At 41.3% G+C, this 13,227-nt stretch overlaps 1 long non-coding RNA gene across 1 annotated transcript in view; it reads right to left on the bottom strand.

Moving 5' to 3' along the window:
• Nucleotides 1-539: 539 nt before the first annotated feature.
• The window catches only part of LOC136792051 (uncharacterized), a 32,622-nt gene continuing 19,934 nt past the window's right edge, over nt 540-13,227 (bottom strand). Inside the window, exon 3 of the long non-coding RNA XR_010835213.1 lies at nt 540-623. This is a non-coding gene — a long non-coding RNA (uncharacterized lncRNA). The remainder of the gene's footprint in view (nt 624-13,227) is intronic.

Here is a 13,227-nt window from a genome sequence, read left to right as displayed (position 1 = left end):
ATAAAGTGTGACTTTCTCCAAATGAAAGAACAAAGCCCTGTGTGTTACCAGCTGCATGGAAAAGACAGGCACAATCAGATTTGAATCACATCAGTATACTTGACACCAAAAATTGCATGTGTTTAACTTTCATTTACTTTAAAAAATACTTTTGAGGAATATAACAGAATTAGATAAGATTTTAAAAATATTTTTGTCCTTGAGCCCAAGACTAGAATACTATACTATCAGTTACTATCTCAGAGGAATCACTGTCAGCCTTTTTTCATAGTTATTGTATTCAATACAATACAGTTTTATATCCTCTTTTTTCATTTAATGTTATACCATAAACATATTTTTCTGGTTATAGTTCTAGTTTTAAGAGCCAGTATTATTTGTTTTTAATACATATAGTTTAATCTCCTTAACCATTGACTATTATTAAACATCACATACAAGATCAACAATTTAAAAAACCCCTAATTTAGAAAGTAAGCAACAGACTAGGAAAAAACACACAGCAAATATGAAAGATTATGAAAGATTCCTTACCCAACTTGTTGCTAGCCATCTGATCAGCATCCCTTGTGAGAATTCCCCAAATCTGTCATTCTGAGAACCAGATATAGGAAGGCAAGTGCCTGATAGTAAGAAGAGACAACAGAAAAGAATCGTTAAAAATTGTTTGAAAACTGTAAGTACAATAAATACTGTGAATAATTCAAAGTCCCATAATTAAAAGGTGAGCGGTCTCCAATTCACCAAAACAAATAAATAAAAATCTAGTAATATGGTATTTACTTAATATGTATATGCTTAATATAGTATTGCTAAAACTAGTTATCTAGTACAACTAGAAGACAACTTCAAAACTGCATGATCTAAGCCTGGATTCCCCCCAAAGCAGATACTGAGACACTAGTGTGTAGAAACTTCATCTGGGAAGTGATTCCTGGAAATAGGAGTTGGGAGCAGGGCAAATAAAACACATGGAAAGAGAAAAGGAAAGAAGACTAAAAAGAAGATGAATCATTACTGATCTGGTCACCACTATAGGAGAGTGATGCTTGATCCTGCCAGGACTCCTAAGGAGTCTTCTAGAATACATCTCAGAACTATTCTCCCAGGAGGTGAGTAGAGGAAGAATTTATTCACCAGCTATTGACCCTATTGGTCAAGCATAACCCCATGGGAACTAACTCATTCACACTCAGACCTTTCCTGGCTTTGTCTGTTAACACAATACTGCTCCCTATAGATTGAACTTGCTGTCTCAGCAGCAGCTGAAGTAAGAAGAGGTGCTGAGAAGGTTTGAAGTACCTCACAAGGGGCACCTAACATGGCCCATCCTTGGCATCACCCAGATTTGCTCATGCAAAGCTAAGTTCATCTCCTTCAAGGAGGTGGCTAGCTGCTATTCTGCACGTGAAACAAGTTAGATCTTTTCAGTCACAGCTGTCCCAAGCCTTAATTAGTATCCATTACCTCCCTCCTCCAATCTACAGATTGCCCTCACTCTCAGCCCATAGTTGAGCCAGTCTAGGCTGCTTTCCTGGTGACCTGCCCCAGGATGGCATCCCTAAGCACGTCTAAGCCCTTGGCTGCTCCTGGGCATGGTTGCTTCAGTTGTCAGCTCACCATTCTCACCACGCATGGAAGATGAGTCCCTTGAGCTTCTGACATACTCAGCCCTCCCTCCATTCTGTGGCAGCAATCCTAGCTCCTCTTGGGAGGCAGGGTCCACTACCCGCACCAGTTCAGCAACTCCTTCTTTGCTTGTTGGTCCAATGATAGAGGAACCCAAAATGGCCAGGTGAAAATACAGTTTGAAGTTCAGTGGAAATTTTACTGTGTCTCCTAGTGTAAGTTCCCTTCTTGGGTACTACGCCTTTGAACCTGCAGATCCTACTTATCAAGCCCCAAAATCTCATTCTGAAGTTCTACTTTCCAGGATCTCTTCTATAATCGACCCTCTTAGCCTGGGTTCCCTCAAAGGCAGAACCCAAGACAAAGTGCAGGCAGGTTATTTAGGAAGTGATTCCAGGAAGAAGGGATGAGGGACAGGAGGAAAACACAGGCAAAAAAAAGAGGAAGGAGAGAAAGCCAATACAAGGTTGCATGCTTAATTTGGCCACATCTGTCGTAAACAGGCGTTTAAGAAACGTATCTTGAAACTGTCCACCCAGGAGTCAAAGACAAAAGCATTTCATTATGTAGTCAATTCTTTCCTTTGGTATAAAGCTAAGTCGCTAATCATTGCCAAAATTCCCTTTCTTTAAAACCCTACCTTCCCAACATGCAGTGCAGGCTAATTTTATTTTATTGTCCAGGTCAGAGATATTTTCCTGTATCAGATGTCATTTTCTATTTTCCTTTCTCTGAACTTCTAAGTTATTCTGCCTTGAAGCTCCATTATTAGATTTCTCTCAAGTTGCAGGACTTCAACATTCCTCCTCTCTGTTTAATATAACTTCCAGTGGTTCACATGGTGTCCCTGATTCTAAAGGGCTTTGCTCACCACTCCCCTCGCCCTCCCTGACCCACCCTCCATGCATTATGGATGGATGTCATGCTTCACCATCCCCTTCCACACATTAGTCGACCAGAACATACTGTGATGATAAACACTTTCGCCAAAAATTCCTGGCTATGATCACATTGAGCTATGAAGAAACACATTTTATTTTTCAGACAGATTCAAAAAAGCAGTAACTCCAACAAGTGAGTTCTAACTTCTTCCCAGAGAAGAAGCATTTCTGGCTGAAGGGAGTCCTGGAGGGATTCAGAAGGTATGGGTTTGAGAATGATCCTGACACTTAACCAATGAGGGACCTTTAGGAAACTGCAGTGTTAAATGGGTAAGATAATTTTCCCATCTGTAAAATGGGCATGATAGTCATAGCTGTGTCTCTTGAGTTGCTGTGAGGATCAAATGCAAAAACAACTAATATTTGCATAGCTTGTTATTATTTCATGTTAATGTGGTTGCTATTACATTATCATTAGCTTAGTGTAAACTGGTAAAAATAATTACCTATTGGTCTTTCTCAACACACATTTATTGAGAACTACTATTTGCCAGGTCTGGACGTAAATTTCAGTGCCTATAAATAAAGGCATTTGACAAAACCTAATCAATCTCCACCCCTCCTGTATTAGTCAACTTGGGCTGCCATAACAAAATACCATAGACTGGGTGGCTTAAACAACAGACAATAATTTTCTCAAAGTACTAGAGGCTGGAAGTCACAGATTGAGGTGTGGGCAGGTTCAGTTTCTGGTGACAATCTCTGCCTTGCTTGCAGATGGCTGCTTTCTTGCTTTGTCCCCACATAACCTTTCCTCTGTGTATGTAGAGAGAGAGAGAGAGGGAGGGAGGGAGAGGGGTAGGAGAGAGAGACAGATGGTGTCTCTTCCTCTTCTTATGAGGACACGAGTCCTATTAGATCAGAACCCCACTCTATGACCTCATTTAAACTTTTACTTGCCCAAAGGCTCTATCTCCAAATACATTCACACTGGGAGTTAGATCAACAACATATGAGTTTTAGGGGTCAAAATTCAGTTCATAACATCTCCTGAGCTTTCAGTATTGTATAAAAATGTTAGAAAAAAGACATCCCCCATTTTTTTCCTTCAGATTCATGTATTGAAAAGAACCCCTCCAATCTGTTCTTTAAAGAGAGAACCACATCACAGTCCAAATCTACATCCACTCCAAACCCCTTAGCCAGGGAAGACATTTGGCCATTGATTCTCTTGGGCTTCCATGTCAGGCCCCCTGCATTCCTCACTTCTGAGGTCGAATTGCAGAGCTGCATTATACATGTCTCAGTCCTAGTTCTTTCTGTGGCTTTATTTGTCTAAGTTTCTGAATCTGCCTATCGTGTTCCTAGCTCTTGGTTTTCCTCACCTCTCTCCCCACTGCCACCTCCCCTTCACTCTTCTCTCCTCTCTTCTATCTCTTTCCAGGGTGCCAGTACACTACAAAAAAAGTTTGAAAAATAGTGTGTTTATTTGAAATTTTTATATTAACAATTGAACCCAATGCTTTAAATATGGAGGTACTTCACCTGAAAAAGTGTCTGGAGGTTGAAGAAAAATATATTGCACATGATATTAGAAAGAGTAACTAATATACCATTTAAAAATAAGCTATTCTAAGTCCTCTGGCTTTTGGGTATCCTGTATGTGTCTCTGCCTTCACCTTCCCTTTCCCTTCCTCCCTTTTCTGCTCTTCTCTGTCTCTGTATATCTTCCCTAAGTCCATCTCTCTCTCTGCTCCCCTCTAATCTCTTACTGGCTCTCCTCTAATCTCTCACTGGCTCTCTCACCATCTCTATCTTCTCATTTCTTCATCACTATGTCTGTCTTCCCCTCCCCATACCCCTTCCTCTTTCTCTCTCTTTTTCCCTCTTTCTCACCCCTTCCCTCCAGACACCCTCCATAAGCAGCTCTATCTGGCTTCATCATTTCAGCACAGCCTTTTTGGCACCAGAATCTTTCCAATTTCCTGCTGGAATAATAATGAAGCTTAAAGAATATGTCAAAAGTTTCCTGTGAACAGAGGAGATGCTAAATGAGCTCTCTCACTGATAGGGTTCAAGAAATTGGGTTTTTTCACCATGATTCTCAATAGAGTGGTATGTGTCTAAGCTGGTCACAGGGCCTAGTTCCCAACCAGATGAGAGACACATTTACTGAAGGCAGACTGGGTCCTGGAAAAGGCTCTTAACCAAAAGTCAAGAGCTTGATATGCAAAGCACAGCTCTGGCATCCACGTACTGTCTGATCTTTGAAAAGTCCCTCAACTCTAAAACAAGGGAGCTGGAATGATAGTCTTTAGGAGCCTTCTGGCTTTGACTTTATGACTTTATTATTCAGAAAGTACTATACTTCAAATATATGTACTCTGTGTGTGTGAAAAATATAGATATCATTGTATATGTATATAAAACACACATGCAAATATGTGTGTGTGTATGTTTCGATATATAAAACACACACATGCATATACACACATATTCTTTGGAGGAAACACTCTGGAAAGCCATTCTGGAACTTCTTTCCTACAAGCTACAATGGGTCCTAGGTGGGAGGAGAGCTTCATTCCCCTAAAACACTAAGAGTAAAGAAAAAATCTGGAAAACAGATCACAGTGAAAGCAAGGTTAAGATATAGAATTCTTGGAGGTGGTATTTTTTGGTTTTGTGTTACAAAAATATATAGTTATTGTATTATAAGACTAAATAGATCACATATTTGAATCCTGATTCATAAATACTTTAAAGTTGGTATTTATTAAAATGCTAATTTTTCATTGGTTTTGAAAAGTAAGTTAAAATTAACAAATTAAGTTAATGGATAGTGATTGCAGAGAAAAATATGTTCTATAAACTATTTTTCCCTTTGACAAAAATGTACCCACGTATGATCAGCCACATTGGGTGTATGAAAGCTGAGTTCATAGGGCCCCAAGGAAGTAATGACATCATTAATTAACTAATTAATACATGGCTACTATATACATAAGTTTTCAGGAAATTAGATATGGCTCTTGCCCTTCTAGAGATGTACAATAAACACAGTACTGTGATGCACTATGAAGGAAAAGAAACGAGATAATACAGCAGTATATATGGGTGATTGATGGGGTGGGGAAAATATGGGCTGGAAAGGGTGACAGTCCAATTGGGGTGAGATGTGCTCCTAGACACTTTCCTTACTTTGCCATCCCAAGGGCGACAGGAAGCCTTGCTTTGTTTAGGTCCTGCTGGCCAGTCAGTGCAGGTAACTGATATTAAGCTACCCTATTAATCATACCTGAGTCACCTGTGCCTTTACAGAGGGGGCAAGATTCATTTACATTCTCCCAACCACCTTAGGAGGTAATAAGTATTACTCTCCTCATTTTACATGGTGGACAGGGGTGGGGTGTTAGGTTAAAAAATTACACACTGATTCTAATGTGCAAAGAAATATAGCTCATTTTCTCCTTAACTCTCATGAGTTTAACTATGAATGAGTTTCCATCTCCTGGACAGTTGAGGGGTCGAGGGGGACTATTTTCTAATCCAGTCTGCTGCACGTACATCCTGACGCAATAAGTCAGCAGTCCTTTGTGGTTAGTTTAGCTTTCTTTAGGTGAAACTGGCTCAGTCACTCATATTTGGCCCTCTTCTCCTACTTCTGCCTAGGGTGGTATCTGGGAAGATGGCCAAAGACAGCAGAGTGGCGATGAGGGCTGTATCCCTGGGAACCCTCAGACCATCGCCAGTCTCTTCTGTGGAGGGGGCCATTGGGAGCTGCTCACTGGACTGGCCACCGCTATTACTGCTGGCAACTGCTCCTGAGCCTGGGCATTGCCCTGTCCTCTGCCACCAAAGGAAGCACATAGGCAGCTCAGGGTCTCTATTTCTCCCAGCCCCACCCTACCTCCTCCCCATCCCCCGGCCAGTGTCTAAAGGTCCTGGGGTGTCTGCTAACAACTCAGCCTTGTCTCTGACACCTCAGGTTCTGCCGGCGCCTTACCTCCAGTCCACGGCACCGTCTCCATCCTGCCCCTGCTCTCCTCACTCGCTGCAGCAGATCCTACGGCAAGTTTGCTGACTCTCAGCTCAATCACTTTCCAAGCCCAGGGTCATGTGGGAAATTTGGGTCACATGACCATAACACACAAGAAAGACAGGTGGTTTGGAAGAGCCTAATTTTGGTTATCTCTCTATCTATTCTGTATAGATGAGTTTGCCTTTGGACCTCCTTTCAGAGTCCTAAATATAAGGCCAAGAGCAGTGCCTCTTTCTGCTATACCACTCACGTAACACCTACTGCTCTCCCTACACTGGACTGAGATGCAGAGAGAGGTAGGGCACAATCTGCCTGCCTCTCCTATTTCTCTCTCTCCTAGAATCTTTCCAGGTGGAAGGCATAGGCCTCAGGGCTCCCATTTCCTGCACATGTGTTTTTCTACATCAAGGCAGCCAGCCTCAGGGCCTGGTTGCCACAGGTGGAAGTAGTAGCCTTCCTACAACTACTGAAGAAACTATAACCTAAGAGGCTCAGGATTTGTTCTTCATATGACAAAGGAATTTAAAAAATTTTCTCTGTAGTCACCAACCCAACAGGTTCTTCCTTACTATAGATCCCCTTTTTTATTCAGGGTCAGAGTGTGCCCCAGACCCAGTGGTTGCTAGGGCTGGTCATGTGACTGAGTCCGCCCCAATGAGCTACAGGTGGAAGGCGCTGGAAAGAGAACAGGCTTGACTGGTGTTTGTTTTGGGTTTCTGTCCTTTTTCTTTTCCCCTTCTCCCTGCCAGGAATGCAGGCATGAGGCCTAGCAGTGCAGTAGCCAGCCTGCAAACACTAAAGATGTTGACAGAGAAAGGTAGCAGGAGCCTGCCCGATCTATATCAGGCACGGTTCTGCTAGAGAAGCAGAACTAGTTTGGGGGGGTGGAGGTGGGGACCGTGACAGAGAGAGAGTTGGATTGCAAAGGACTGTTGTATGTAATCAGTCATGGGGGCTGTCTAGTCTAGGCAAGTCTGAACCCTGTAAGGTAGCTTATCAGGAAGGGCAGGCTGGAACTCTGGGGCACAGGAGGAAGCTGAGATCCACAGGTGAAATTCTTTTTTCTTCAGGGAAGCCTCAGTTCTGCTCTGAAGGTCTTTCAATGGATTGAATCGGCGCTACCCAGATTATCTAGGATAATCTTCCTTACCTAAAGAAAACTGATTATAGACTTTAATCGCATCTATAAAATACTTTCCCAGCGCTAGATTAGTGTTTGAATGGTTAACTGGTGACTATAGTCTATAGTAGTCTAGCCAAGTTGACACGTAAAACCAACCATCACAGGGTCTCAAACAGCATTGTGTTGCCACCACACTAGCTCTGGACTTGTTGTTATGTGAAAAAACCAAAAACAAAACCACAAAACATGAAACAAAACCCTATGGATGAAGTCTTGGTAGGCAGGTTTCTGTGACACACAACCAAATGCAAATCCTAACTGCTTGTATTCTTCCACCACAAAACTCACCTTTAAGCTTTTAGCTTGCTATGGACTCAAACAAATATCTAATGTTTAAGTCATAACTAAGCAATAGCTCTCTTGTTTTACGAAGATACTAGGCTTCTCCCCAAAGCTCTGAAATTCACTGTTTCAAAGAGTGAGAAGGCCCGCACGCAACAAGATTTATATGATATGAAAATACAACTAAAAATAAGTAGCCCTGACAAAAAAAGTACCCTGTTATAATACATATGTGGAAAATAAGTAATTTGATCAAGGTTGGAACTCAGAACTACCTGGGACTAAAACCTATCCCCTTTCTATTCTGTCATGATCAGAGCAAAATTCTGTGTTTGGCTGTCTATGGGAAAGAGAATCACTGACAAAGCTGCAAGGTGAATTTCTTTAGAACTCCGTACTCATAAGAATGATCATCATAAAATTACTGCCAGTAATATTTAGCTCAACCAGCTTTATTCTATATTAATTTGCTCTCACCATCACTATTAAAATTGAAATTTCAGTCTTCATATCTTATTCAGAATGACAGATGTAGGCTAATCTATGGTTGTATGGGAAAAAAAGAAAGAAAGAAAATTAAGCTGTCGAAAAACCACAGATATGCACTTGGAGGAAGCAGGACGGGGCAGGGGTGAGAAGGTCAGCCAGCATTTTGGTGTCTGTACTTGTTTTTGACCAGTGAGCATGTCAAGATGGAACTATTAATTTGTATGTGTCAACTTGATTTTGAAAATATTGGTGCTGATCTGCGAAGACAGCACATAACTTCCTTCCCTTCCCTCCAAAGACCCCTGATAATAAAGAATCCTTATATTTCCATAGAGTTTTAAGGGATCTTGTCTCTCTTTGCTGATTCAGTTCCACAAACAACTTTCAGAGGTAGGCAGGGTAGAGATTTTGAGTTCCATTTTCTACATGAGGAAACAGCTTCAGAGACACGAAATGACTCACTAGAGTTCGCATGGCAAGCAAACCACAACACCCTCCATGATTCCTGGGAAAGAAAGAGAGGAAAAAACAGCCTCTTAAAGTATTTAGAAAAATCTTTTGAAAATTGAATAGAACTTGAGCCAGAACATCTTGCTGTGACAAGAGACCAGGGAATGTGGAAGAGCATGGTCCTCTGCTCCCCTTTTAACTGGAGGTCTAAGGTTTGCAACATCTGCCCAGACCAGTGCACTTCCCACTACCTCAAATGTTAATTTCCTAGGAGGTCATTGAGAGACAGTTTCAGGGAGGCTAGCCATGTCTGCCTGGTTGTTATCCTATAAATGCCATTAAATTCATGTCTGAATGGTTCTAAGGCCATGTGTATTTTCAGACCCTATTACTTCTTGGGCCAGGTTAGAGGTGTGGCAACTTAGTCACTAATGAGGTCCCCTGTGGTTGGCCATGAATAGTGGGAAGAAGAAGAAAAAATCACCCTTTTCCATAGGCTAAAATTAAACTAGACCTAACCCGAAGGTATGCTAAAGCATATCTTATTTTTATTTCCCTCTGATCATGTCCTAGACAGTAGATAATATTTATTAGCATTTGCGTGGCACTTTATGACTTATAGAGAGAGCCACAATTTCAGTCAATACACTTCTCACGTAACATGAAGCCTGACCTTGTGAGTGGGCTCAGGGAAGAGTTCTCTGAAGCCGTAACTTTTTTTTTTAAATTTACTTTTGGCTGTGTTGGGTCTTCGTTTCTGTGCGAGGGCTTTCTCTAGTTGCGGCAAGTGGGGGCCACTCTTCATCGTGGTGCGCGGGCCTCTCACTATCACGGCCTCTCTTGTTGCAGAGCACAGGCTCCAGACGCGCAGGCCCAGTAGTTGTGGTTCATGGGCCTAGTTGCTTTGTGGCATGTGGGATCTTCCCAGACCAGGGCTCGAACCCGTGTCCCCTGCATTGGCAGGCAGACTCTCAACCACTGTGCCACCAGGGAAGCCCCAGAAGTCGTAACTTTTGAGTTTGACTCTAAAGCAAAAATCTATCTCCTTTATATTCTACCAAGATAACAAAAGTCTCCACTTGGCTGCCTATGGGAGAAGAATCAACAGCACTTTGAAGTGGATTTGTTTGGAACCCATATTCATAAGAATAATTACTATAAAAACTGCCAGTAATAATTACCTAAATTAGATTTATTCACTATTCATTTGCTCTCCCATCTCTATTGAAATTGAAATCTCAGCCCATGTATCTTCTTGATAATGACAAATCTAGGCTAATCTATGACTATTTGAAAAACAAACTAAAGTAAAAGCTGAAATAAATAAACAAAAATACAAAAAAAGTGTGTGTTTTAGGGGAGGAAGACTGGGGTGATAGGGTGTTCAGGATGACAAAGGGAGATGCTAGAGAGAGGTTAGCCCAATTTTGAGGGTATAGTAGGTATAGTAGGTGCTTTTAGAATATATGTATATATGAATATATGTATGTATAAATAAACAAGTATGAATATATGTGTGTATTAATGAATATATGTGTGTATAAATAAATATATGTATGTATATATATGAGTATACATATGTATGTATTGATAGACACATCAATTCATTTTGGATTCAATTGAATATATATTCAATTATATTCATATAATAATATGTGAATTCAATATATATATATTGATTTGAATTGATTTATGGCACTCTCAACAATTTCATTCTATCTATTTTTCTCATACCCCTTTGTTCCTAACACCTATCACAGTGCTTGGGGCCATTGTACTTCATAAGTATTTGTTATAGAAATTAAAGTACTTCTCCCTCATTTTCTGCTTCACATGGTCAACCTCTATAGCCTCCTCCATAATGAACACCAATGTCAGCACATAATAAGTAGCTTGATAAGAACTTGATCAACTGAACTGGATTGACCCCTTCAAACTTTGTTTTCTGAGTTCAAAGGGCCTCACTGTCAACACCACTTAGATAACTCAGGAACTCACCTTCCCATTTCCGAGAAGGGGAAGGTAACACGATGCAGAAATGTCCCCATTCTGACAAGTCTGTGGGAGGGTCTGGTTTCATGGTTGGAGACCTAGCAATCAGTTAGAGAAAGAGAAACGGTTGCTATTGGAAACCTTGAGGCCCTGTAGCTGTCAGAGGGAGTGAAAGGCTGGAAGCTAATCAGGCATAATGAGCTTACAGTACCATAGATCATGTCAGCTAGCATTCTTATTAATTTCCTGCCCAACGGCCATGCACAGAGGACCAATTCATCCATCAGTCCTTCCTCAGCCTGGGACACTAATGCACTTGTCAAATAGGAATGCAGTGATGAAAATTCAGGAGTGACATAGTGGCAGAAATATCATCCATCATCCTGCTATACCTCACCTTTGGAGAGCATCTTACCTACACTTCCTTCTGAATGGGAAGGACCAGACACTGAGAATGTGAAACTGTCAAGGACCAGAAAGAATATCTAGCCCAAGATGGCAATAAGATTCATCGGTTATAGAAAAGGTTGGACTAGATCAGGGATGGCTCAAATATGGCACATGTGCTGCCACTTCCCCTTTTTTGTGTCTTTGGAAGCATTGCAAATCAATTACTCCATTCCATACTGGGAACAATTGCAAAATCCTTCTTACTATAGCATACTTTGAACTTACTACCACTACAAAGGGAGATTATAGGGGATGAACACTTCCTTATTGGTAATGGACAAACAAAGGAAAAGTTTAATGTGCCCCATCTGGCTCCTTTTTTTTTTTGAACATCTTAATTGGAGTATAATTGCTTTACAATGTTGTGTTAGTTTCCGCTGTATAACAAAGTGAATCAGCTATATGTATACATATATCCCCATGTCTTCTCCCTCTTGTGTCTCCCTCCCACCCTTCCTATCCCACCCCTCTAGGTGGTCACAAAGCACCGAGCTGATCTCCCTGTGCTATGCAGCTGCTTCCCACTAGCTATCTGTTTTACATTTGGTAGTGTATATATGTCAATGTTACTCTCTCACTTTGTCCCAGCTTACCCTTCTCCTCCCCGTTGTCCTCAAGTCCTCGCTCTATGTCTGCATCTTTATTCCTCTCCTGCCCCTAGGTTCATCAGAACATGTTCTGGTCTGGGGAGTCTCCCTTTCCATCTATAACAGTTTTCTTCTTCTCAAATCTAGGGGAAATCCATTGGGTTAGGGTGAGGCAGGAATGAGTGTCTCACATAGTGGATAATCTTCACAATGAGGATTTGAGGTATGGCTTATCCTGAGAGGGGGAACCTTTGGGGGCCAAAGGATACTTTCACAGTCTGAGAGCTGAAAGTTTAACTGGGGGATCATTACTATGCAAAGAAATAAGATGCCACGAAGAACATCCAGGTGCAGTTCAGGAGGAACCAATCAGTGTGTGGCTTGTGAATGGAAAATAAATATCCCAGGGTCCCTTTTTATTGTATTCGGACAAAACAGAGATCTGAGGGGCACGATATGTTACTTGGAGGCCACAAGGTGATATACGAGCGGAGTTCTGAAACTTTAGGAGGGATTTGCCAATAAAGAGGCAGCAGAGACCAGGAAGGTTCATCTCAGACAAATGGAACACCAAGTAAAGTTTCAGAAGCTCCAGAGAGTTTCAAAGTGATTTGAAGTAGGTTATATCATTTGGAGCCCAAGATGTCTTTGGATCACAGGTGTTATGATCTCTATTTCAGAGTGAAGGAAATGAAGGCTCAATAAGGTTAATAACTTACAGAGAGTCACACATCTAGCTGCACGGATTGGAAACTAAACCAGGTCAGTTAGTCACTTGATCAAGAGCCCAGGCCCTTTCCATTAGATTTACCACCGCCAGTGGAAGGGTTGATAACACCTCTATTTTATCTTTGCGCTTAGAGGTTCTTAATGAATGAAGAACCAATAGGAAAAACAGCACCATATCAAACTAATGGTAAAGAAATAGTAAGGATATGAGATCAGAGTTGGCAGGCAGCTCCTGCAATGGGGGAAAATGTTTATGTTAAGTTCCTACATGTCAACAATTTAATCCACATTGATTTGGCCTTGCTATTGCAAGACCCACAGTAGCATGCTATGAACGTTAATAGATGATTTCCTTTTTGCTAGTTGGAGCTGGTGTCCAAAAAAAGATTGGTAGAAACTTAAGCACTGTTTTTCTTTCTTCCATTCATTCATGCTTTTAACAAGGATGAACTGAGTTTCCCCCTTCCACCAGTCACTGCACTAAACATTGAGGATATAGAGATGAATCAGACAGTT

Source organism: Kogia breviceps, chromosome 1 (genome assembly GCF_026419965.1).
Source record: "Kogia breviceps isolate mKogBre1 chromosome 1, mKogBre1 haplotype 1, whole genome shotgun sequence".
NCBI lineage: Eukaryota > Metazoa > Chordata > Mammalia > Artiodactyla > Physeteridae > Kogia > Kogia breviceps.
Note: the sequence above shows the minus strand (reverse complement) of the source record. Positions and strands in the feature narration are given on the sequence as shown.